This window comes from Cyprinus carpio, chromosome B15 (assembly GCF_018340385.1).
Source record: "Cyprinus carpio isolate SPL01 chromosome B15, ASM1834038v1, whole genome shotgun sequence".
Lineage (NCBI taxonomy): Eukaryota > Metazoa > Chordata > Actinopteri > Cypriniformes > Cyprinidae > Cyprinus > Cyprinus carpio.
Window position 1 is genome coordinate 15,732,112 of NC_056611.1, and position 22,580 is coordinate 15,754,691.

Here is a 22,580-nt window from a genome sequence, read left to right on the forward strand (position 1 = left end):
TATGACAATTTTTTTCAATACTTTTAACATCTTTCCTAAACTCTTAATGCACCAACACACCTTCAACACAAAATTGTCAAAACAGTTAATTTCATGCTCAAAATCACGCATTGTAAACAAAACTCCAACACTAATTTTCAAAATAAAATAATGCATTAACACAATACACTATGACTAACAAAACACTGCAAACATGTCTCAAAATCAAATAATTATTCTAAAACGCTAACACGTGTTCTCTTCCACCAGGAACATTTAGTCCATCACAACACAATATCATAAAAACACTAACATCAGATGGAATTTCAGAAACTGTATTATTTTACATGCCTCAGGCCTGCCCTTATACAATAGACAGTTTATTGTATTGATCATAGATTGTATTTTGCAATGTGGATTCTTTTAAAAACCTCTCTACGTTTTAGTTCTGTTGTGTTTAGTAAATGCATGCATTTTGTTTCTTTTGCTGCAGAAATTCAGTACAAAAAAGTAAATGACCCATCTCAGGTGCCTTTATTGAAGGTATGGATTATGAAAAAAAAGAAGAAGAAAGAAGACAACAGAGTCAGAATTAATGCAGTAAATCCTTTATTTATAAGACATTACTGCAAGATAACAAAAATATGTAATACAGCTGCCATCTATATATATATATATATATATATATATATGTGTGTGTGTGTGTGTATATATATAAATCATATAAGCCATAGGGGAAAAATAAATAAAAATAAAATAATCTTCTATTCTGCCCGGTCTTCTGCATTTGGCCACATGTTCTCATCCACTTCACACCTGATATCTTCTCTGGCAAGGCATCTTGGGAAGAATCTTTTGGCATGCCTTATTCACCCCTGCAGTTTTCAGCTGTGATGTCTTGGCATGCAGAATCCATTGCATTCAGGAAGGACATTTGGTCCTGTGGACGATGGTCAAAATTCTTCCATCTCCAGGCTGAGAAAAACTCCTCAATGGGGTTGAGGAAAGGGGAGTAAGGGGCAAAGAAAAGGGACATCTTCCTTGGATGTGCATCAAACGAGGCTGTGACTGCATGGAAATGGTGGAATGCCACATTGTCCCATGTGATCACATATATTGTCAAGTGGTTTCCCACCTGTCCCCTTTCTACCTCTGGCACCAGTCTTTCATGCAGGTGTTCTAAAAACAGGAGAAGGCGGTCGGTGTTGTAGAGGCCAATCTCACATTTATGCAGAAGTGCACTTTTACACACAAGATCAGCCCAAAGTAGTGGTCTATTACTGTGTACCATATGGTCATGAAATTGAAAGAACCTCAACACCTGAGTGTGTTTCCTAGCTGTATTTTTTTAATTTGCATAACTTCAATCGGCTTTAGCCTATAAGTTAGGTTTAGAACATGTTAACTGTTCTGACATTCAGTGGGAAAGCATTTGTAAATTTGGCAGTAAAAATCCATTGTTTTGGTCTTGGTTGAGCTTGTGTGTAAGAGAGGTTCAAGCATTTTAAATTTGTGTTAACTGAATGCATTTTGTGTCAAAGCAACAAGAAATGTGTTAATTGTATAGCCTACACAGATGGATGTTGTGCAAACTGTGTTTACAGTTTAGGAAAATTGTTAAAAGTATTGAAAAAACTGTCATAGCGATCGTAAAAAACTAATGCTTCCTTGCTAAATAAAAGTATGAATTTGGTATCTTTATTATTATTTTTCAATCTTGCTGACCTCAAACCTTCGAAGGGAAGTGTAAGTGTCCAAATGTTGTGTATATGTGTTCAAACACACAGGCATTTAGTGCAATTTATGCTGTATAGTATCTCAATCCTCATTTTTGTCCATAACAGAACAGCTGTTTCCCATTTACTATCCAAAACTGCTCTTTAAAAATCACTTGTATGACCCAAATTTCTCGGGAGACATGAAACGACCTGAATGCTTGACAGCCAGGACAGAGCGATTTCACTGCATCCTCGAGAGAAATATGGGAACAATTATGTGACTGTATGTACTTTGTAGAGAGGGGCACATACTGTCCAATGGGCCAAAGGGTCAGAGCCAAGCCCTGCTCCATGTGATCCGTTTATTAATTTAATTTGCCAGCCCGCCATGAGAGGAGTCAGAGGGTGCGCGACTCTCCCGGGCCCTAATAGCTTTTAGACAGGATGGAGGGAAATTTATTTATTCTTTTTTGCCCTAAAAGCTGGCCGTGCTCCAATCATCACAGATCTTGTTTGTTTTGTCATGGGGTGTGATGGCTGAATGTGTCTCAGAGGGAGTTGAAGAATGGCTGCAGCTCTCCCTGCGGTCAGGCCCCCACAGCTGCTCTGAACACCACACCTCAGCTCAACCTGGCTAAACTCGGCTCAACACGCCTGCAGCAACACCCCGCTTTTTCCTCTCTCCCTCTCTCTCTCTTTTTTTTTTTTGCATGAAATATACACAAGCAACAAAGCACAGTAATTAATTTGAAAGTAATTAGTGTATCATATTCTTACATTAATAGCTCCTGACAGGGATCTGTGATATATTTTTATATACAGTAGAGTGTTAACAGTAATAAATCATAAATGATATGTGTGGTGTAATCAAATCAATTAATGTCAGTAAGGTGTTGCTTTTTTTAATGTACATATGCGCGTTTGCAAAACACTTATTAAAAGTGACTTACATTGAATTAAAAATACACATTTAATCAGTTCATGCATTCCCTAGATTTCAAACCCAGGTTAAAGTAGTGATTCTTTCTTTCTTTCTTTTTTTTTAACTGGATAAGTAGCATTACTTTTCTTTTTATTTTGTTTATTTCTATGAATATATTATTAATTAATTAATAATTTGTATAAGTATATTAGTAATTTTTCTTTTTAATTATCATGTTATTTATAGTTTGTAATTTTAATGTCATTTTTATTGTTTTTATTTTGTAATTATTATTATTATTATTATTATTATTATTATTATTTTATAAGGTTTAATAAGGGAAACTCATTCTAAATCCACCCTGGAACCTGCTTAAGTACCTACACACACACACACCCCTGACTGAGAATTACAGCTCTTGAGCTACATTCTCTGTAAACAAGGTCTGCAGTATTTTTGGTCTTGCTGTGCCTTTTCTCCAACTGCTAATCAACATATGCTCAGTATTCCCTGTGTGTGGACAATGTTAGGTAGAGTGAGAGAGAGGGGATAAAGTTGGATACAGAGGGAACTATTAATCTTTTCATATTATTTCACAGAGCAAAACATGTCCGCCGCTCACACTGTTGCCAGTATGACAGGTAATTATTTTAGTCTTAGTGCTGACACCCAGTGCTCTGTCTTTCTCTCTCTCTCTGGGCCTTTCTGCCAAATTACTTTCTGTTCAGCCGCCCCAGATAAGTGAGAGGAATGTGGGCCAGTGCTTTTAGCTGTTGGGCCTTCAGCATCTCTTTCCTCCTCCTCCTCCTCTGCTCTCCATTCCTCCTCCCCCCTCTGTCGGATATGTCTGCTGTCAAGGCAGTAAGCATCTTTACCTGGTGTTTTATGACATGAGCTGGACAGCTGGGTGTTTGGTGGGGGGAGGTGGTTCTTGATGGCTTTTGTACGTGGAGATGGGGCTTGTAAATCACCTGGGCTGAAGAATCAGACGTCTGGAGGAGACAGACAGGTCTGTAAATCAGTCTGCTTTGAATTTATATGGTTACGAATATGAAATACAAACGTGATTTAAATCAGATCCTGATTTACCAGATCCTTGTAAGTTTTTCTTGATGTGAAAGAGGAATGATATGTTGAAAGTCTCAGTTCAGACCAGGCTTTGTGTGAGTGGCTCTCCGCTGCTGTGAGATGAGTTGTGAAAGCTGAATCAACAGGACTGTATTTACTGAGGACAGGCTGCACCCTTACATCTGACAGCCTCACCTTGTTTTCCAGATCAGATTTCCTTGCACGCCATAAAGTCAGCTCCTGTTGCTTAAGTGGGGACAGGTGCACACTGCAGATGTGCTCTGACCACCAAGGACACAGGCCGAGCTTTAGAAGAAGGTTGTCTTAACCTTAGTGCTTCACCAGTGGATTTGATGGCTACTCAGATCAGCCCCATACGACTGCAGACAGATTATTTCTTTCCTGCCTACTTTCCTTCTTTTGATAATGCCTTCTTTCCTCCTATATTTCTCTTTCAACCTTTCTTAAGTATTTTCTTTTGTTTTTTTCCCCCATTCTTTTGTCCTTTTATATTTCTTTCTTCCACTCTTTCTTTCTTTCTTTCTTGTATCCTTTCATCCATTCTTTTCCATCCATACATACATTCATCTTTACATTTATACTGCTTGTCCCATGTATGTTGGAGCCCATCCCCAGCATCTCAGACTTAGGCAGGGAAACAACCTGGAGAGATGGCCAATCCATCACATTCTTCCTTTTTTAGACCTTTTTTTTGGGGGTGTGCAATTTATCCTGGGATTTGTGTGTGTTTTGTGCTGGTAGGGCAGTGACTGAAATACACTTTTCTATTAAGAGGTGATATTTTCCCATTTTAAATTGATTTCCAGCTGTATTTTTATCTTTATAAAGGGACTATTTTCTAACCTTATTCAATGTATGCATCATCTTTTATGTCAAGGGCATGCTGTTTATAGAATGGATGAATTGAATAGAGGATACTTTAAATCTGAAAAAAATTCTAAACTAAAACCGCCAGTAGGTGGCAATAGGTGTTACTGTCTTATTAAGTCAGCCACTGAATCATTCATTTAACCAATTTGTTCAAATGGCTGATTTATTCAGGAGCGAAGCAAGTGACTCTCTGCCTGAAATCTGCATATTTTGCAACAAGATAGTGGGCAACACATTCATAAAACAGCAGATGAAAAGTACTCAGATGACTGATAAATTGTGGAGGAATTCTGAAGTGACTTTACTATCCAGAGAGACCGAGAGAGAGGATTTGTGAATGGCAGTGAGGTGACACAACTGATGCTTGTAGGTTGCGTGAGAGTGACAACATTAGGAATGTTGTATGTCTGAATTTCATTCATATTGATATTACCCATATTCATACTATACAGAACATGCTTTCTTAATGGCCATGTAGTAATTTTCAAACCAAACGTAGTAGCTACTAGATGATTCATTAATGGGTCAATGAATCATTGACTTGCCCCATTCGTTCAAAAAGTTCATGAATTAATTTACTAAAGAAACACTTTTTTTTGTGCTGCTCAGGAATGCACCATAGTTTCACTCTTGCTTTGTTGGGAGCTTTTTTCATTGGTGAAAATTGACTATTGGGTCTAAAATGTATTTTTTATATTAACTTGTTGAGTAAAACCAATATCACATTTGCAGTTGTGCTAATTTTTAAGAAAAATGCACTCTTTTGCGATATTGCTTAACTATATCATGATATAAATGTAAGACAAAACTCGTATCTCGTATTTATTAAACTTGTATTTCGGTGGCACTGTAACTGTCTTCAGTCATGTTTTTGCAAAGTGAGTTACAAATTCACATTGTTAAAATAACAATTACAATATTATCATAGACAATACATATTGCACACCTCTACCTTTCATCATATTTCTTACTTTGTTCCTTTTCTTACATTTTTTACCTTTCCTTCTTGCGTCCATTCTTTTTCGAGCCTTCTTTCTTTCATCCTTTTTTTTTAAAAACATTTCATATTTCTTTCTTTTTCTCTTGAACTATAGTAAAGAGCTGTGTAAGCAGATGAGGCAGCTTATGTGGGGCAGCTCTGTCACACAGAGATTAGTGCAGGAAGCCAGGTGTGGGATGAGTCCTGACTGGTGCTGAGATACTACACAGTCGGCTCAGATTTAACCCAGTATAGACCGCACTGCAAAGGATCATGGGCACCTTGCACTGAAGAAAGACCGCTTTGTCTTGATTCATCTTGATTTCAGTGTGAAAGGAGAATTGAGTTGAAAATTTAGTACTTAAAGATTTTTCAAGACTCCATAAAAGCCAAAAGCTGTCATTACAATAAAATGGACAGATATTCTATAATGGCGTGTTCAGTAAAAACACGATAGTATGTGCTCTAATGTTAACATTGTATGACACATAATATTTCACAACACTGAGTGGTTTTGAACAAGGCCCCCGTTTGATGCTGTGTCTATTTCAGGGGCTTGACGAAGTAATAAGTCCAGACTTTTCACTGAGCACATCTCATCTCCTGCCACATTGACTTTCATAGAAACAGAACTGAATGGATGTTTTGTTCTGTAACATGTAGCGTGCTCTCCTCAGTGCTGTAATGTAAGTATTCAAGCCGCCCAGGTTCTCCACTCATTTTCCCTACAGCATAAATCACCCACTAGAGTCGTGTTTCCATTCCTGAGAAATACACTGCCCAGATGTTGAGTTTAGAGTTGAAGAAAAATTATATTTAAAATGAGCTCTCTCGAGTACACCAATTTCTTTTAAGGGGAAATTCACAGTGTGTTATATTTTAGGTTAATCAGAAATAAAAATATGCAGTGTTGATCAGGGCGTAAAGTTATTCATCTTTCAGAGATGTTTGGCCTGCTCCTACTAGCTGTTATTTGACCAGAGCAATTAGGAAGGAAACATTTGTCATTGGTGAATCTGTTACACATGCAATAAATTGGGAACAGACACAGCTGCACACAAGCTTTTTTAATTTCTCCCAGCATTTAGCACTTTATGTCTAAGCTCAGACCAGTCAGATATCAATATAATTGTAAACGCTGTGGTTCTGTGGTGCTATCATGACATTATTATGATTCTTTGAGCCAACCGGTCCTAAAACAGGGACATTAGCGCAAACAATACAGAATGTTTGGAGCTGGACTATTTGTTTGTTCAACCAATAAGACAGGGTGTGTTTGGGAAGCTTGTTTGACAAAACCATTTTTGCAGTTCTATTCTGTGACGCTAGTGGTAAAGAAATTACTGCAACATAAACGTCACAGCTGTAGACAGCAGTGAGATCAAAAGAAGAAATTCATTTTTCTCATGAGGAAAAACCCTAGTTACAATCTCTTTTCAGATTTGCCAGGTTGCCAAAATTGCAATCAAATATATCAGAGATCTTAATATGAACTCAAAACATTTCTCATTAAATTAACCGCACATTTATGTCTAATTTCATTTCTCCTAAAGAATTTTAGGAGAAACATCTGAGACAAATTTGATACCTCTGTAAAACATGACTGAGTACTTTAAGTCTCATGAGAGAACAACCTCCAAGCAGTAAAAAAAAAAAAAAAACTCTAGGGACAAGTGCAGAAAATGTCCAGAAAAGGCCAGTCTGCTCTTTCACTTCAATCGATCTCACTGCAGTGACGTGTGTAACTGTGTGTGTCTGAGTTTGCTCATTTATGTTCAGCCGAGACGCCGGTGTTTGAATTATGGAGGCATGGAGCGAAGGCACGGGGCTGTGATATGCCTGACGTTCTTCTACGGCTCGGGCACAAATATCACTCATTCACCCACTGCTGACACTTAACGCTGCGCAGCCCACATCAGCCCTGCGGAGAGCTACATTTAACATGCTGCCCAATGACACCATTCCAGTTGTAGATCTCTCAGTAATTACCACAGCTGGATACAGCTGGTTAGAATCTGACCTGGCAAGTCAGTGCTAAAGCCATGGAAATCACTGCTGCTCTTCTGATACTGGAGACCAATGACAAAAGTCCTGAAAAAGACAGATTTATTTATGACAGATATGCCATTTTATTTTATTTTATTTTAACCAACATATTGCAGATATCTCTGTCTGTAAAAAAAAAAATGCTCAGATAACATCTTTCCTGGAGAGGGCATGTGGTTCAGCAGTGCTAAGAGAAGTATATTAATCCATTTACAATTTAGTAGACATTAGTATTCAATTTTTACAATTAGCCTGAAAGCTTTTTAATAAATTGTTGTATATATATATATATATATATATATATATATATATATATATATATATATATATATATATATATATATATTATGTTACTTGAGTGATTGGTGATGTAAAAAAAAAAAACATATTTTGCATCCCCATGTTTTGGGATCTACTGTATCTGATAACAGATCAATGTTTATTCTAGTATTGCTGAATGCATCTTTGCTGCAAAGGTTGATTGTTTTACATCCAGGTTTGCATGTGTGATGAGATGACCCTGTCGGTTTGATGATAAATTGGTGGAGAATGTGGGATGTGGATCAGCAGTAATTTGAATGACTTTGAATAAATGATCTGTTGTGCAAGATCAAGGCATTTGTGTAAGTTCAGGGCTTGACGAATGGCTCCTCGGCATAATGCTTGAGTCTGTATCTGCCGTGAAACAGGGGTATGTCTCAATCTGCTGGTGACACAACTGCAGAGCCAGATGAATAATGCATTTAGTACAACTGAAAGTCTTAGAAGTATCGAGCAGCACCATTCCTGTGGGTATAAGCTCCAGACACCTCATCTCATGCTGTTTCTCCTTCCCCTCCCCTCTTCTTTAAACGTACTCCTTCTCCCTCTACTTCCCTGTTTCTTTCCCTTCACATTAAGCATTTTGTCAACATAACATTAAAAGTTATTACCACAGCATTTTAGAACAGAACGATTATTTAAAAAATGATTTATACTTTTTCTCTGTGCTTACTCACAATGATGCTACAGTGTTGTGAGTGGTTGCCAGGGCGTTACTATGTGGTTAGGTGTTCTGAAGGGTGTTCACTGTGATTTCTAGGGTGATCTGGGTGGTTCTTAACAGGCTCAAGTCAACACAGCCAACCTCTATTACATTTTTATCTCTAGATATGGCTGGAGTACTTCAATGTAAGTCTAAAGGATTGCTTTATGTTAGAAAAGTAATACCTCTCTTGAACAAGCCACATGATTTGAGGAAACATTTGGGTCTATAGTACAACGATATGGGATTAGGTATGTGCTAAACTTGAATTATTTCCGGGGTTATTGGTTTGTTTAAATGCCCAAGAATTCTATTCTAGAATTCTGAAAAATGATACTCTAGAATTATTCAAATAAAAAAAGTCATAACGACGTTTATTTGTTTATTTTTATTATTTATTTGTTTGTTTATTTATTGAGGCTTACAAAAATTAAGTGCAATTACTGTGTAATCAAATGTAATTCACCCAAGTACTACTCAAGCCAAACCTTGCTTAGCTTCAGTGATCAAGCATATGCATTTTATATGACTGTAAATAGTAATTTAGTCAGACTAAAGCAATACTTTGTCATTTTAAGTATCCAACCGAAATTGTAATGTTAGATTTACAGACTTAGACTTTGTTCATCATCTATACATGTTAACTGAAGTTTTAATTGGCCTTGGTGTTATGTTCGGTTACATTTTAATTTAAAGTGTCATTAGTACAGTACTATTAATAGAGTAATATTAATTAAATACATGTACTTACTATATGGTTTGGGTTAGGATTAGGGTTTGGCTTAGGGTTACTTGCATGTAATTATGCATAATTTATTGTTATTATAATAGTAAGTACATGTAACATGTGTAACAAGGATACCTTAAAATAAAGTTACATTATTTTCTTATTCCATAAGACAAATGTGATCCTCAGCATGTATTTAATCCTTCAAATATCCAATCATGCTTTGTCACGTATACTTGGAAAGACAGATTAAAAACTGGACCCTGATTACGCCAAAACCCTCTATAGCTCAATTATAACTCTGCACGTAAGTGCACTTATTCTCTTTGCACATAATCATTCTTTACTTGACATTTTCCTTCCTAGTGAAACTCATTTCTTACCTCTCAACCTGATAAAGCATTCTGCACCCTTGTTGTCATTAGGTTCGTTTATTTAAGTTCACCCCTGGCCATTTTTGTGCAGCACATTTCCTCCTTCCTCTCTCAACTCGCCAGCATCAAGGGGCACATGAACGGCTCGCAGACCGAACGGGTGAGTCACTGGCACAAACAGAATAATAATGACCTGCGGGACTGTTCTAAGACAAGAGTGTCTCTTCCGTCACACTTTTGTTCCACCTTTTAGTCTTCTGAACTGCTCAGATAGATTAGTGTGAGAACTGTTAATGAGCTTCTAAAAATGGATCTGCTAACGAGACATTGTGAAACTCAGGTTCAAGCAAACATAGGCAGACGAACATACCTGAATAATGAATTTACACAGGACATTCATGCACATGGACAAATCTTTATACTTTTTTCGACTCTTGGCGATGGTATTATGGGAGGTGGGGGGGGGTGAATAAATGTGTGCTACGACTGTGGAGGTATATCTAAAGGAGTGCAGATACAACACCAAAACACTCACAGCTTATTTTCCATGCCGCTCTCGTCTCTAATGGCAATGCGAGGCTGGACCGGACAGAGCGCTCCAGGAGAGACGCACGTTGTCCGAAACTGAGAAGCGAGTGTGAGGCAGGCAGATAAAAGTGTTCTCTGAGCCTGTGCTGTCCTTCAAACTTCCTGATGGATTACTTTAAAAAAAGGGGGAGAAAAATAATCTTGAGGATGAATGAAGCGCTTAAAAAGAGAGAGTGAGAGACGGGACAAAAGGTGAGCGCAGTCCGTCGATCTAACCCATTCCATTCATCCTCTTTTTCTTCATCATCCCTTGCTAGTTCACGCTTTCGCACCCTCCACCCCTCCTTTTTTTGCACTTGCCTTTGTCCTTGTCCTCCCTGTCTGTATGTCTGTCTGGCTGGCTGAATGCGGCTGTCATGGAGAGAGAGCAAAGTTCTCTGCACCGAGGGGGCGGGAGCGCGATGAAGCCATTGTCAAAGCCACGGCTAGGCATTGTGTTCATGTCCAGCCCACTGTCCCCCAAAACTGGGCCTCTCCTGCTCTGAGCCCCAATGCTGCAGATTGAAAGGGGTTGAGAGGCTGCGGCACAGAGGTACGGCAGCTGTTTCCTGCTTTGCTGCGCCCCGTCCTGCAAGCTGGGGTTCTGTCCAGTGCCGAGCACAGCTAAAGGAGCTGCGTCACAAAGCGAAGCCCTTTGCTGATTCTTCCGCTCAGTTCTTATGCTCGATCATCCCATATGTCTCCATCCACTCTGTGGATATCTTCAGGGGGTTTACGGTTGTGTTTTGGCTGTTGCCTCCATTTATGCACCTGTGCTAAACTATCAGCTGTTATACTGAATGCTTATGAATCTGAGGCATCTGAGCATTTTTTTTTCTCTTGCTTTTGCCAAAAATGAGTGAGAAATTTGACCTAAATGTGTATACTTAGAGCATATATATATAAAAGTTTAAAAGTTTTAAAAACCTCCTGACGCCTCCTGATTTTTGGAAAAAAGACTACCTTGTTGCCCTTCATGTCATTACAAACCTGTACGATGTACTTTTTTCCTACAAATCACAAAAGAATATATTTTGAAGAATGATTTTGTCGATACAGTGAAACAACACTGAAGACATTTTTTTTTTAAATATCTTTTTTTGTGTTCCACAAAATAAAGTCATACAGGTTTGGAACAACATGGGGGTGAGTAAATGTTGATACAGCTTTCATTTTTGGCTGAACTGTTCCTTTAAAATCAACATGAAATCAATTCTGTTTCGGATGACATCACTAAACCCTCTCACCCTCTTCCCTCCAGCCACCTGTCATATTGAGACCACCGAAATCTTATAAATTCCTACTGGATAAAATCAAATTTAGTCATTTTAACTTGACAAAGTCACTATACATAAGTAAAATGGACTTTGAATGTTGTTTTATGTTGATTTTAGCCAGTATTCTGAACATGGATTAAATATGGGTATGAAATAGCAGTTCTAATCAGTAGCTCTTTATATCTCATAAAACAGTGGATAAAGAGAGACGTTTTGCCTCACTGTGCATTTTTCTTGTTATAAGGTTAAATGAACTGGAAATTTTAAATTATGTCAGCTTAAGTTTAGAGAACTCAGTATTGTCTTTTTGAATTCTGCAGGACTAAAGATATTTGTATAGATGTTTCTCTTTGGTGATGTTCATTAGCAATGCAAGCTTGTCTAGTTGCATTCAGCTAAGGCAAAAGCATGAGTGATCAATAGTGTTTTTCATGTTTGACTGTAGGTGTTCAAATAAATGTTTCAAACTTTTACATTTTGCTTTTAAAGTACACAATCCCATGTCTTACACTGTGAGATAGGTTAAATTGGGAGATATATATGTTATTCACTGTATTATAGCATGTCCAGTCAGATTTCATGTAGTCACTGTGCAGTTTTCATCTTTCTCCAGGAGAGGGTAGAAACTGAACGCAAATCATGAAAATCTACACCCTTCCCTGGCTCTGAGGCATATTAGTGAAATCAGTGGTTCCGATCCAGATTGAATCCCTTTGTTGTGATATAATGATAATCTAAAAAGATACAGAGTTCAAATGTTCTGAAGCCGGTTGATTAGTTTTCTCTGCATGCTCCTGTCTGAGTCTAAACTCATCCCTTGATTAATGACCGTTGCTTTTCCTCTTTTTTCATTCTATTATTTGAATTACAGATTATGAAAATAAAATATTTAATTGCCACAATTTCTTTATTAATTCTATATTAATAAGTAAACTTTTTTATTTAGTTATATTCATAAGAAAAACAAAAAACAAATATTGTATTTATTTATTTTTTACATTAAGTTTGTATATTACAATGAAGACAATTGTTATGATAATTCACCCAGTATCTGTGTGGAGCATCTATATGAATGAAATTTGGCAGATGTGATCTTAAGTCTTAATCGTATCTCATAACGGATATTTTGTTAAAAAGCCGTACAGCTTTGGGCAGGAATCAGTTTTGTTAGCTGGCTGCCTGCCTTTTAACCAATACAAAAGACGGAACATTTTCTTTTATCTCAGCAACCTGGCAGAATAATGCTAATGTAATAAAGATAAAAATCTAATCCATTCCCAACAAAAAGCCTTTGAGCCTGGAAATATTCTGAAGCATATTGAAGCCTTTCCCTTAATTTGCTGGATTTCATTTATTTTATTTAAATTGTATTTAAAATTATTTAGTTAGTGTAATATAGACTGTGTTAAAAAGGTGGAATAAACAGTCATCAAAAAAGACAGAAATTATTAAAGTTTAATTTTAAACAAATATATGTTTTTCTCATCCAATAAAAACAAAAAATGAAGCAAATGTCTATCTACGAGATCTCTGTGTTGTACACACCACTCCGTAGCTGCCAGCAAATTTATCGAGCTACTGTGAATTGCACTCGACTCCCATGTTTAAAGTGCAGGATAAGATTACGGAAAACTAGGTTGTGATATATGGTACGTGCTGTCCCAGCTGGCCTAGCAGATGAGCGCCTATAGTGATTTAATAAGCGATGGGGTCCAGAGTGGCCGTAACGGGGCAGACGGCAGGTAGAAGCGCGTACAGTGCAGCCGGGACTTGATTTGTTTCCTTTCCTGTAAGCCCCTCTTGCTCCCCCTTGTCATCCCCCTTCTCTCGGAGCAGTATAAACACAGCTCCAGAGGAATGTTGGACTCTCTGACCTCACAGCAAACGCTCTTCTGCAGTTCATTCGGTTCAGCCTGGCCGCGCTGTGCTCCGAGAGAGCGCGCACACGTACACTCACACGGGATGCCAGATTTCCTCCTGCTCTCGCTGCTGCAGCGGCTGCCATTGTGCACACGAGCTGCAGCGCTACCTCTCTGCATGCAGCTGTGCACATTCAGCCATTTATGCCCACCATGTATGTTTTCAAGTCTGGCAATTTCGCGTACTGGCCCTGTTGGATCGAATGAATTCCAAACTCCCTTCCCCCCTCTCTATCGGATGCATGCCGCATGCACGGCTCGACCGTGCGGTGCCATTGGGCATAGGACAGACAGCAAGTTCTAAGCGGCTTTCCGGACAGAGGCCCGCAGATAGGAGCGGATTGACTAAAGATAGATCAAAGCAGACAGCATCTGTCAGTGTATGTAAAGGCAGTGTAACATGAATGTTTGACCTCCTCTCTCTTGCTCCGGCTGCTTTTAGAGCAGCCTCTAGTGTGTCTGAGCTCTGATGAGATGTGTCAGGCTTCGGTCACAACCACCCAGACGTGCAGTTATGACCAAAATATGAGGCGATGTCAGTCCGTCTCTGTCCATCTGCTCGCAGCGCACGTTGAGTGATTTACTGTGGTATAGATTGCATTAGTGCCCACCCACTTTTTTTTTTCAGCGGATTTGGTCCCTTAAGTATTTTTTCCATTCATTTTTCTCACAGGGATTTTAAAGTCTTCATTGAAACACTATAGACCTTGATCTGAGAACAAGCTATGAGGTAAAAACTTTATTCAAGGCAAAATGTATATGAAAATCGCATTAAAAGTGCAAGACAGTGGACTTTCTGTGAAATTCTGAAAAAGTGAAAATTCTGTCATTAATTTCTCACCCTGATGTCGTTCCAAACTTCTTCATTCATCTTTGGAATTTTAAAATCAAGATATTTTTAAAGAAATTACCCTGTATAGACAGCAATGTAACTACCATGTTTAAGGGCCAGAAAGGTAGTAAGGACATTATTAAAATAGTCCATGCTACATAAGTCTTTCAACCTTAATTTGATCAAGTTATGAGAATACTTTTTGTTTGCAAAGAAAACAAAAATAATGACTTTATTTAACAATTTCTTCTCTTCCATGTCAGTCTTCGATGTGCATTCACAAGAGTACCACGATGTATGCGTGTGATGCTGCTGATGCAGGAGTCGGCGTTTTGGGTGAACGAACCCTTTAACCACAAATTCTGTTGTTAAACTATTATTTTATCAATTTAAACAGATGGCTACAACAAAAGCATGTCCACCTTTTTTTGCAACGCAGAAATCAGATTGTTTTCTTACAGCTTAACTAACTGGTGGATGACACCAGAAACCTCATACATTCAAGTTTATAATGCCCAAGGCTACTCATACGTTAAAAAAAAAGAAAGAAAAATACCATTGATTAACAAACTCAGCACTCACAACAAGTCTGTCTGTAAAAGTTTATAAGTTATCGTTAAAAATCAATTTCCCAATGGCAAAAATGAATGGATTTTTTACTTCCGGAGCCCAACTGTTATGCTGTATTGCCCTCTGCATGTAAGTAGTCGGCCTGGGGTGGGTTTCCAGGGCCCCTAATTAAAGCACTTGCAGTTAGCGAACAGGGGGAGAGTGGGTTGTTGGCAGGGGGCTGAGATAACAGCGAGGAATTTCACCTGAACAAAGACTTTGGTTGTGTTGGCTCCCCACCAGGGGCTTGATCTACACAAGCTGTAATTTTCACAAAAAAGAAACCCTGTTCGGATTCTTCATGTTCGATTTAGTCAGCACATCATTGCTCGTAATAACCTACACTACGGCCTGCTTCCACCTTTTATGTAAACGTCGGCAGAGGATATTAAATGTGGATTGCGTTTATTTATCTATACCATCCTGATGGCATGTTATTGAAATAGGTATAATTACAGTACTGGGACTTTGAAATGGCATATTATTTTCATCAAGCATCCACTATAATCAAAAGCAGCCTGTCCTGATGTAGTTTGATTAAACATTGTTAAATAAAGCCATGAGACACACCAGAGGGTGTGTGCAGTGAAACTGTACTCTGCCCTCTGTTGGAATTTGAAGCATAATGCAAATTTGATACAGAGGTCACTCAATATACCTCTTCACCTCTTATGACCTCTAGCAACATAAACAGTAGTTCAGTATAGAAGGGTAAATATAAAATAATGACATGTTTTTATATCGTTTGGTCATTATTAATTAAATGATTTCAGATTGTGTGATGTTTATTAAACATAATTCACCTAAAGAAATTATTTTCTAGATTCATTTACTAATCCCCTTCCTTGGTGTTTTTTTTTTTTTTTTTTTTTTTTTTGAGAATGCAGAAAAGTGCTTATAAAATCATTATGAATGATAGCTTTGTGTGCAAAATTTTATGAAAATTTACACTACTGTTTAAAAGTTTGGGTTCAGTAAGATTTTTCTTTTTTGAAATGTCTCTTATATGCTTACACGCTTTATTTACAGTAGATTAGATATTGTGAAATATTATTACAAATGAAAATAAGTTTTCTATTTTAATGTATTATAAATGTTATTTATTTTTGTGATTGTAAAGTTACATTTTCAGCATCATTACTCCAGTCTTTACACGATCTTTCAGAAATCATGTTGTTTTTTTGTTTGTTTGTTTGTTTTTTTTAATGTTGAAATTAGTTGTGCTGCCTAATATTTCTGTGGAAACCGTGATATAGTATTCTTTGAATAGAAAAGTTCATAAGAACAGCATTTTTATGTATTTTTTTTTCTTTTGATCAATTTAATGAATTCATGCTGAGTAAAAGTATTTATTTCTTTTTTTAAAAACTCAACTTACTTAAACTTTTAAACAATATTGTAAAATCTTCCCCTCCATTGAGCTGTGAACAACTGCAGTTGGATCACTGAATCAATCATTACTGGATCAGTTTAAATTGTGAATGAATCATTCAAACCAGTTTTGTGAACTGGATTAACCAATTCATTAAAAGGATGACTCGAAATAATTAATCATAATAATCAGATATTGCTGCATTTCTCATTATCTCAAATGAACATGCTAGTGTGTGTACTGTAACTTAAAAAGCTCATAATTCATGTGGTCTATTATAGTTGTTGTGCTTTTAGGTCTTACAGTATTTAAAGCTTGTCCTCATTCATTGTTACTATATGGAAAGAGTGTCCAGTACTGTTCTTCAAAATATCTTCTCTTGTATCCCACAGAAGAAAGAAAGTCATACAGTTTAAGGAAAACATAAAAATGGGTAAATGAAGATAGAACTGTCATTTTTGGGAGTGCTATGACTTTAAAGCACATTCATTAGTTTAATCCTCTGCCCTTCTTTTAATGCGGTACTTGAACTGTTGAAGTCACAGTTTGATGGCAAAGTGCAGTGAATGCAAACTTTGTGAGGAAGACTGATGGTGTGGCAAAGATAAACAGATGGCTGCAAATATCGACTGCTAAATTATTCATCAGGGCTCCAGCTTTTGGGTACCGACAGAGTGATAGAGTTTACTGGGATGATGAAAGAGATGGAGTGTGAGAGAGAGAGTAAGAAAGAAAAATAAAGAGCCCAACACCGGCATGAATATAATAGCCTTGCGTCGAATTTGCCGAAGTGCCACCACCTCATTGAAACACGGCCGTTATTCACGCCTGTTCTGAATGTTGATGTTGTTGTTTTTGATATATTATCCTAAGATGTTTCCCAGATGTCAGTATGTTCTGTGTTGGTCTTAGGTGCTGTCAAACATCGCTCTCTGATTGTGATTTGCGGCGGTGTTGAATAAAGGCCTGTCGAGAGGAGGAAAACGTAGCATTAGCGCTGCTTATGTCTACATGCTCATTACATGCAAGCGTTCACACGGCTGCTGATTTAACTGCACTCATGATGTATTCGCTACCGAACATCATTGGCATCTCTCATACACATTTACACAGACAAATCTCTGATGCAGACGCACTCCTTTTCTCACACACACACACACACACACACATATGCATACGCCTCACTCTCTTCTGCATTTAAGACTCCGGGGAAATAGAGCAGAGAGGAAAATACGTGCCTTCACCGAGCAAGGTCTGTCTGGTGTCATAGCAACCAGTGCGGATTTACCCCACCCTCTTCCATCACCCTCGAGAGGGAGGAGGAGAAAAGGATGGAGGGAGAGAGAAAGAGGGAGAGCGTCAGGGAGGGGTGAGGATAGAATGATACTAGGTGGTCGCAGTGCTGTTCGCGTTACTGAAAATAAAATAAAGAGAAATAAATTGTAATTAATATAAAATCTTAAGTATGTAAATATAAAACATTAGTCATAAAAAATAAATATAAATGATTTCACCCCCCCCCCCCGCCACACACACACACACAAGTTAATGGTAATTTTAAAGGCAAAGATCATTCTTGTTTTGCGTGTAATATACTAATGTAATAATACTAATACATACTGTACAGTAATACACACACACACACATACATACAAACACGTTTAATATATAAAATATCAATATATCAATGCTAAAAATAATTTTAAATATTAATTCAATTACTATAAATAAAATTTTAATATATATAGAGATAAACTGAAATACAAATTCATTTATAAAATGCATAATATAAAATATTTAAATATAAATGTATAAAAAGCACAAAAATTACTATATGTATGCATGTACAGTATATTTAATATATATAACAAAAAACATATTTTAGTGTAGTAATACTAATACTATAAAATATATAATATTGCATATACACATACACACGTTTAATTTATAAAATATCAAAACAGAAAATAAATTAAAATATAAATTCAATTCCAACAAATAAATGATTAAAATAATAAATTAAAGTTAATTTATAAATAATATATAATAATATAGAAAGATATAAACAAGTAAAAATTTATTTCTAAAATGAATAATATGAAATATATAAATATTTGATGTAAAAAAAAAGCATTTAAGCACTTGAAAAATAAATGAAACACAAAAATGACTATGAATAGGTAGGTTTTCATTTATGTATAAGTGTGTGTGTGTGTGTGTGTGTGTGTGTGTGCCTTTATAAGAAATAAATAAGAAATAAATAAGCATTCAAAACTGTTGGAGGTCAGAGCCTTAGAGAGGAATGATGAATTATTCTTGGAGCAAAAGGGTGGATTGAGGGAGACAGAAAGAGTGAGAGAGAGTGACAGGGACAGAGCACAGGCCAAAGATTCAGAAAGCAAGGGAGTGTGGAGGATTAGTTGAGAGAGAAAAAGGAAACAGCCTAGAGAGAAAGAGGGAGGGAGTGAGGCAAATGGGATGGCAGGTCATTTAAGAACACTCACAAAAAATTGCCATCTCTTATGGGCCACTGATGACTGCAGAGTGAGACAGAGAACGAGAGTGAGGACTGCAGCAGTAGATGACGCCCAGTTACTGCCATAAACCACCACACAATACAGCACAGCTCCATCAGCACCACAAACAATCAGACAGTCACCCAAATTTTTTTTGAAATCAAGCAGTGCAGTTTATAACCATGCATATATTTAATTCTCAACACACAAAAAGATTCAAGTAAACCCATTTTCATTATATATATTTTTAAGTGTCCATGTGTGAGGGCATAATTCGGCTAGCATCCAAGAAATGAATTTGCTGAATTTGCTTAAATGAACATTCAGTGTCACCAATAACATCAGTACCAAGATCTAAGTTTTAAAAGCTGGTTTTTAGTTTTATATTTTGTTATATTCGTTTTTTATCCTAACTATCCATATTTTATGTTGAGCTGCATTTTTTTCATTACATTAGCATCTGTGACCCATCAGTGGGCTACTGAAGACTTTTTTAGACCTCTGTAAAGCCCTATTCAGATCTGACTAGTTTTCACAGTTTATAGTTACATAGTTATACTTTAATTTTAATCCCATCTGAATTGAACACATCTGTGTTTTTTAACTCAACCTTGGTTAAAATTATGTAGCAAATTACCTACTGTTTTTCAGATCCTCATCCCATCCAAAATGTCCATGATTGTGGTATATTATTTCCCCTCTCATGTATTCTGACCTTCGGAAAATACTATAACTGAATGTATGAGCGAGCTTCCTGGTGCGCCTTAATTATGGATTTAGACCTTATGCCAGCTTTCTAGGTAAAATAACAGTTGGTGGTTCTGCTTTCATCTAATCTGACATAAAAAGAAAATTAAATCAATAAGCAAAGTCCAAACCCGGAAATTGCTCAGAGTGGCTACCGTAGTATGGTCCTCACCTTAATTAATTCCTTCCCTTAATTATGTAACATAATGTTATATAATTAATCCCAAATCAAGTCTGGTTTATTTCAGTGGGTTTTGTGATGGGATCCAGAGCACATAATCATCCTTAACACCCACATCCAGACAACAAACACTCCCATCTTAAAATCTAGACAAATCCCAATATAGATCACCGAAATCATACAAAATAACTGACTTTTTTGTCCTTCTGCGGAACAAAAAAAGAAGTTATTTTAAAGAATGTTGTTAACCAAACCGTTTTAGTAACCAAACAACACTGAGATATTTCTAAAAATATCTTTATGTATGTCACACAGGTTTGGAACAAAACCGATAAAAAAAATATGTAAAATACATTTTAAAATATATATTTTTACTTTCCAGGCTAAATCATTGTGAGACAAACCTTGTCCTTATAGACAGCATTCTACCCTTTGCTTTTTGGATGGTTTTGGGAAATCCCTCCATTCATGCTGCAGACAGTTTAACCTTGAGAGCTTTTTGCCATTTTCAAGGTATTTTTTGTAGATAATTGAAACCTGGATCATGTCCACTTTTCTAATCCATCATAATCAGCGAGGCTTTTGTTGTGATATGAGCACCCCAGAGGAAATATTTGAGTGATGAGAGAAAGATAAAATTACAACTACATGAGCAAAGAACATTTTTAAAGCAACAGACAACATGTTTTGCATTGTTCTTTCAGTATAAGAGTCAGTCGAGTGTGGTTTATATGCTCACAGCGTGCATGACGATCACAGTATGCACCCACTGTACTGTGACATCGGGTGTTATTAAAAGTTGACAACGTATGTCTTTGATTAGAAAGTATATTGTGTATGCATGTCCTTCAGATTGTTGAAACATCATATTTGCATATGGCACACGCATAGTTCAATATTTTGAATTAAATAGTCATTTATGGAAAACTTGTTTAATTACCAGTGTGTCATATTCCATTTATGCGATAATTCCCTCTCGCTGCAGTCATTAATTGCTTTTTTATGCACATTAAAATATACGCCGCCCATTTATACGCTCATGACAGTCCATTTTTGCATTGCTTGTTCCTTATTTCTCAGTCATATGGGGTTGAACCAAGAGAAGCTAACCATGACATGCCAAACTAAAGAAATGAAAGCCCTTAACACAGAGGACAAATAGACTGCCTAAAAGGCTGCTTTCAAAACTTCCGCACAGGTAGGCATGGAGAGACAGTAGCCTGCCTGGATGCATGTTGTTTAATAGGCATACAGGAGCCATATGCAAATAGCTCTCTGCTTACTTTGCCATCGCTTGGAACGCAGGGTCATAATTAAGGCCATTTACCGTAAAAAAGCCAGAAGAATTAAAAAATATTTGAGTGCAATAAAAGAAAATGGTGAGCTAATGCAGCAGGAGTGTGTGTATCATAGGAAAAAAACATTATTTTTTTTTCATCTCCCATAGTTTGACTGCATGCCCGGAATTGGCTGCCTGTCTGAAAAATGTGAGGAAAAAGTTGATCGTAAATAAGAAATCTGTCAACCAGTTTGCAGGCCAGGAATGGGTGGAATGTGTTTGCACTGGCAAAGGGGAATAACAGTAAAGATAATGGTAACAATAACAACGTGTGTGTTTTTAGTGGGCACTACTGTATGCTGTAGGGATGCTTAGGGGAAGTTAGTATACTTAAGAGTATGCACCACATAGTTCATTTTTAGGGTGTTTGCAGCAGGGGTATTTCATTTTCATACAATCACATATGCATAAAGGAAAGTAAACCCATAATAAGTGGAGGTACATGTGGATAAGAGGATCGTTCACTGAAAATCTCAACAGCTCACTGTAATCTACTGTGTGAATGGATGACTGTGTCTTGTCTCATTTTTAAGTAATATCTTTTTTTTTTTTTTTTCTTCAGGGGTTAATTGAAATATGCACCCACAAGATTTGTGGCACGAAGTACAAAGTCATCATTCAAATGTAAGTATGTGGGTTTTTTTTTCTGTGCACATCCATTACTGATATTTGCAGGCATCAATTGGATGCCTTTAATAGCTGCTTGTGTAAACAAATATTTGGCACATGGAGAAAATACAAAACTTGCGTTTGCCTGCAGCTGTTTTTATTCTCTACTCATCAGCCTTGAAACACAGCAGCTGACCCACCACCAGCTGCTCAACACACACACACACACACACACACACACACACACACACACACACGTACGCTGACATACAAACTTAAAGACTGACTAACCAAATTGAAGTCTCTACAGAAATCAGAGTTGTATTGATGTGAAAAATAGCAATCCACCACCAGAAGTGCTGAGGTACAGGTAACAAAAAATCTTAGTCACTTTATATTTCAGAATTGTGACATTATATTTCACACTGGGACATATTTCACAATATGATCTTACAATCACCTGTATAACTGTTTCATGTATAACTGATAATATTAAGAAATTCTTGTTGAAAAGTCCAGCATATGCTGGTTAGGTATGTTTTGAAGCATGGCTGCTGGTTTGAGCTGATTTAAGCTGGTCCTGAGCAGGAGCTAGTTGGTTAGGACCAGCACATGACCAGCTAAGGACCAGCTTAAACCAGCTCAAAAAACCAGCAGCCATGCTTCAAAACATACTTAACCAGCATATGCTGGATTTTTCAACAGGGATGTTTGAATGATCATGTGACACTGAAGACTGGAGTAATAACTGCTAAAATTTAGTTTTCATTTCAGAACTTTAGTGTGAATCCGTGAATCATTCCTTTTTCTGGTGAACTGTTTCTAGTTTATTTATGTAATCCCTCTGAACATGCCATCTCAGTAAATTTAAACTGACTATGTGT

At 37.1% G+C, this 22,580-nt stretch overlaps 2 long non-coding RNA genes across 2 annotated transcripts in view; one reads left to right on the forward strand and one right to left on the reverse strand.

Moving 5' to 3' along the window:
* The window catches only part of LOC122139811, a 36,130-nt gene extending 13,841 nt beyond the window's left edge, over positions 1-22,289 (forward strand). The window contains exon 3 of the long non-coding RNA XR_006156557.1: positions 21,650-22,289. This is a non-coding gene — a long non-coding RNA (uncharacterized LOC122139811). The remainder of the gene's footprint in view (positions 1-21,649) is intronic.
* On the reverse strand, positions 525-4,318 carry LOC122139810. The gene is made up of 3 exons (XR_006156556.1): positions 3,709-4,318; positions 3,495-3,611; positions 525-1,158 (listed from the first exon to the last, which is right to left on the reverse strand). It is a non-coding gene; the product is annotated as an uncharacterized LOC122139810 (long non-coding RNA).
* Positions 22,290-22,580: the final 291 nt, after the last annotated feature.